We start from the raw sequence: 5,000 nt of genomic DNA on the forward strand, positions 1-5,000 counted from the left end.
CTCTCCATTTTGTGTCAGGTGCAGGGGGGAAAAAAAGTCAAAGATGTGCTTGTGTGATTGCTTCTCTCTCTCTCTCTCTCTCTTTCTCTCAATCTCTCTCTCTGTCTCTCTTTGTTTCCCTGGCAACAGATGCAAGCTGGTACCTTTTTTTCTGTATGGCAGCCAACAGTAAGTTACACACCCACAGAGGATTAAACATGTGAGAACAGAACATACAATGAAAACTGGCATATATGAATGACTGATGGATGATGCCTTCTCGGGCAGGAATACATGCATTCGGTTAACATGAAAATTGAACACTGCACGAGAAGTAAAAGGATGAGTGTGTGTGTGTGTGTGTGGGGGGGGAGTTGTGTGTTCTGCTCTGATTTGGCCAGGAACACGCTAAACAGGAACTCTGGCACCTGCCCCACCTTGGAGGAAGCCAAGCAAGCACTGGGAACAGCTGAGCCTGGCATGAACACGTAAGCTTTGTTTGGCAACTTGCTTATTGTACATTTTCAATCTTTTTTCCCCTCCCCATCCCTCTCTCTCTCTCTCCCTCTCTCTCTCTCTCTTTCTCTCTCTCTCTCTCCTCCTCAGCCCACTGCAGTTGCATAGCAACCGAGTGGCTCCAAAGTGCGGTGACAGTATTCGGGCGCGTGCGTTGGTCTCTGATTAAGAAAGCCCCTCTTTAATTAAGAACAGACCTTCTTTAATTAAGAACAGACCTCCGTCAGCAGCACACGGGGGTATGGTCTGGGAGGAGGACGGTTATGAATCGGCAGAGCTGAGGGAGAGAACAAAGTGTCTGCTGTTTGAGGGCAATCGTAAACACCACACGACACACACACACACTCTCGGATGGCTGTGAGAGGGTGACTCACACGAACCAAATCAAGTGAAATGGCTTCACCATGTGGACATGAAGTGGGAGAAAGCCGGAGCTGAGGGCCTTGCCAACGTCGTTGGGCATGGCGATGACATAGCAATGTGACCTTCCTCAAGGACGTTCTTTAGGTGCATTGTGTTGTCAACATCTCACAGACACTGAGCATAACCCTGAAAAATAGGCTTCGCACTATTCAATATTTCTACAGTAGTATCTTTTTCAACAGATATTATAGTTAGCATGTTATTGATGATAACTACTTATAACTCATTTTGACAGAGAGAACTTGTCTCACTTGATATCTGTATGAAGTGATATTCATGGTTTGTTCATATTAACTAATCCATTAACCAGTGATCCTTTTGGTACCATTATTAATAATAGTTACCATCAATAACATAGTACATTGCCTCACTTAATGTTTGTTAATAGCGATGTTTCAATGACTTATACATGTGACTTAAATTATGAATATGATAAAATACGAGATGTCGAAAGATCTTTAATGAGATGAAAAGGGAGTCGTTCTACCTTAATATTTATTATATCTGTAAGGGAAATACCATTAAGCCCACCACCCCTCTTGTGACGTGAACATATCAATTCTTCTGGGCATTATTCTGCAGGAGGTGACTTTATTATTAAACAGACAGCTCAAAAACATCTTATTCAAAGATTTTTGCAACGTTTGCAACTCTTTTTTATTGCAACTGGAAGACAATACAGCACAGAAACATGATGGTATGTTTGAGAGGGAAAAAAATTAAAACAAACAAACAAACAAACAAACAAACAAAACATATTCCTGTCATAGTAATGAACAACAGTGATATTTACATCATATTTTTGAATCATTTGTCTTTGGCAATATGATTACGCGTCAAGAAAATATAGAATGCAAATACGCCTCCATATTGACCAGTCAGTTGGATAGTCATGCCAAACCAGACAGCATCATATAGTTTGTTTTCCCTCATTCTGTCTTTCTTCTTTGAGATGTTTGAATCTAACAAACGAAATGGCAGTTAAACATTAACGTTTCAAACGTAACAATTACAAAAAGAAAAAAAAGACTCAACCAAACAAAACCAAACAAAACCAAACAAAACAAGTGAAAGGTAATAATTACAATTGTAATAATAATAAAAAACACATTGCCTCTTAGTTGACCATTATTTGCCTGGCTAATATTGATGCTTTCTGATTGTAATATCATTTAGAAGATCTTCCATCATTGACTGAGTGTGAAGCTCAAGGAAAAGTTATGTAGTGAGTGTTGACATCTGAGGAAGGCAAAGATGAGGCCGTCCGTGTGGACCGTGTCGGTCTACGGCGTTACAGGACACTAATTCACTTGGAGGGCAAAATGCAAAGTCTGTCTGCAGGCTCTGAAGTTCTCGAGCTTGAAAAACAGCTATCATGTGGCATTTGGGAGCATTGAGATGACTCATCAATGTTTGCTCTTCTGTGTCTTGCCCATGAAGTTAAACTAGCAAATTAATATTGTCTAGTGAGTCAATAAGTTAGCTTCAGTTAGCCTAAGACTTTGCACTTTGCCTATCGTTAAAATTAGGGCCCTTTGTCTCTGACGAAGCCAGAGGCCTTGTCACATTTTCCAAACGGGGGTGAACAACGATGCACAACAGATGGTTGGCGCTTTACTGACCGCTGAGATACTGTACCTACACATGCCTGTGGGTCGGAAAAGAAGAGGACTGCAAGACTCTGGATCACTTATAGGTCCGATTTTTTGTCGGTTTTTTTTGTTTTGTTTCGTTTTGTTTTTTTTAATATATAATAATTCATTTCACATACTGCGGAGAGCCGGCTGCCGGAACATGAGCACTTTTGGAGTGTGCGGGGTGATGAGCAGGAAGGCAGACATACTGTACGTGAGAGAGCATCACACACAACGAATCATGATGAGCAATTTACAGCGCTTTACTGGGAACAAGAGAGAGCACTCCATAATACAGGGCCCCGTTGAGACAAAAGAAAATGCTACAGGTCATTATTGACAGATCTCTGGCACACAGATCAAGTATGTATCATTTTCTAGGTAACATATATATATATATATATATATAGAGAGAGAGAGAGATAGATAAGATATCAAATCACTATAGGCTTTGGCACTGAACTTTAAAAATATCTGTAACTTATCATCTTAGTGCAATCCAGAGAGAGGAGAAAGCAAATGTCTGCACTAGAGTGTTTAGCTCTCTTGTAATTTTATAGTCATGTCATTTCTCCACTATTTGTTTGTGTGTGTGTGTGTGTGTGTGTGTGTGTGTGTGTGTGTGAAAGAGAGAGGGACAGAGAGAAGGAGAGACACAGAGAGAGAGAAAGACAGAGAATCAGTGTATGTGTGCGTGTGTCTGGATGACAGGTACTAATACTGGTGACGCACCTGAACAATGCTACATCGACAGTGGCGAATACTCTGAAAGAAACATGACTAGTAAACTCCTGTGTCGTACAAATGGAAGACCTTGAAATACAGAAGACATCCACAGTATCAAAACAAGCACACTTTTGACAGCAAATGGAGATTAAACTGAAGCACTGAACCTGGGAGCACCGGATGCAGGACGGGGACCGACACTCACTACTAACTTCTCCTGAAACCAGAGCACTGACCACAGCGCTGACCAAAAGTGTGTGTTCCCAGATGCCCGCTGGCTGACCTCGAAACGGATCGAATTCAGATCGGAGCCTGATCCCAAACCACCATCAGAGCAGATCGGATCTAGTCCAGATCAGAACAACTTAGTCCGAATCAGTCAGATCTGGACTTCCTCTGAGCTTGATCCACTCCAGAATCAGCTGGTGTTAGAGCCTTGAGGGGTCGTGCCGAGAGTGCGAGCAGACGAGAGCTGACCCCCGCAGGGGCGACCGGCACTGAGCCAGATCCACGCCGCATCCGAGCCAGACCCGCGCTCTGTCTGGAGGTGGAGTGGACACAAAGCAGTCGGACAGAACGGCTTAGCCCTACTCGTTACGTAACATGAAGTCCTCATATTGCAGAGATAGATGCCCAAACAGTCTGTGTTTGTCCCTGAAGAAGGTTTATCCGTTTTAATGCCTGCTTGAAAACAAGTATGAATGAGAACAACAAACAAATAAAAAAACAAACAAACAAACAAAACAAAAGAGTTTTTTTTTGTCAAATTAAGACAAAAATGACAAGAAAGTCCAAGCCTCTGAGCTCAGACGTCTGAAGCCGTCTTGGTTCTCTAGTTTCTCTATTTATATGAAAATAATTCATGCTCCATGCTAAATACATTATTTACGTACATGAACTTTGATTTAAAAAAACATCTTTTTTCTTCTTCGTCTTCATCTTCTTCTTCTTCTTCTTTTCTTCTTCTTCTTCTTCTTCTTCGTCGTCGTCTTCTTTACAGAACCCATGCAACATGATTTGGAAAGTCCTGCTGGCTACAATTGCTTAAATTAAGACAGGGAGAAGATAGACTAATGGGACATTCTATACAGCGTTTATCCTGACTGGATGGAATTGCTTATTACATCTTGAGGGTTTTTAAAAAACACAAATAAACAAACACAACAAAAGAAATATACAACCTCCGTGGTAAGTTTCCTTATTTTATCACTACAATATGATTGGCAGGTTTGGTAGCGTTTCTACCCTCAGTAGGATTTCTAAGTTCCTAATCATGATTGCTTAAAAGGAGACTGGCAGTTTTAAGGACAATACAGTTTGTCCCCTCTCTCTCCAAAAAGCACTTGTTAAAGGCTTATGGCTTTGTATTGGTGTTATATTTTTGCGCTAGCCTAATACCATCTGCTAAGAAGACCTCACATGAAATACAGAGGCAGGAGAAACACAAGAAACATGTCCTCCGTTGTGTTCTGCAACTCTTCCGTCTCATTTCAACTGTTACCACTGTTTGTCAAACTAGTGCATTTCTGGTCAGGCAAAGGCTGCCCTGTCTGCTGGTGGGGTCCTCTTTGGCACTCTCCAGCCCTGAAATCCTTCCCCCCAGGTGAGGCAACAGTGTAGCCGTCTCCCACGGAAACCATCTGGGAAGGGAAGAACACAACGCTAATCTAACAATGCTAACACAGAGCCTCCCACAGTGTCTTCTTATGCGAAATATCACTA

General features: G+C 41.8%; 1 protein-coding gene across 5 annotated transcripts in view; it reads right to left on the reverse strand.

Annotated features, from left to right (window-relative positions):
- Positions 1 to 1,489: 1,489 nt before the first annotated feature.
- Positions 1,490 to 5,000, reverse strand: part of LOC134068177 (forkhead box protein N3-like) — a 224,748-nt gene continuing 221,237 nt past the window's right edge. For all 5 annotated transcript variants that reach the window (XM_062523742.1, XM_062523738.1, XM_062523740.1 and 2 more), the window contains one exon: positions 1,490 to 5,000. This exon is cut by the window's right edge and continues 1,035 nt beyond it. The gene's annotated coding sequence lies outside the window, so the exon portion shown is untranslated.

The sequence above is a fragment of the Sardina pilchardus genome, chromosome 20, assembly GCF_963854185.1.
Source record: "Sardina pilchardus chromosome 20, fSarPil1.1, whole genome shotgun sequence".
Classification (NCBI taxonomy): Eukaryota; Metazoa; Chordata; class Actinopteri; order Clupeiformes; family Clupeidae; genus Sardina; species Sardina pilchardus.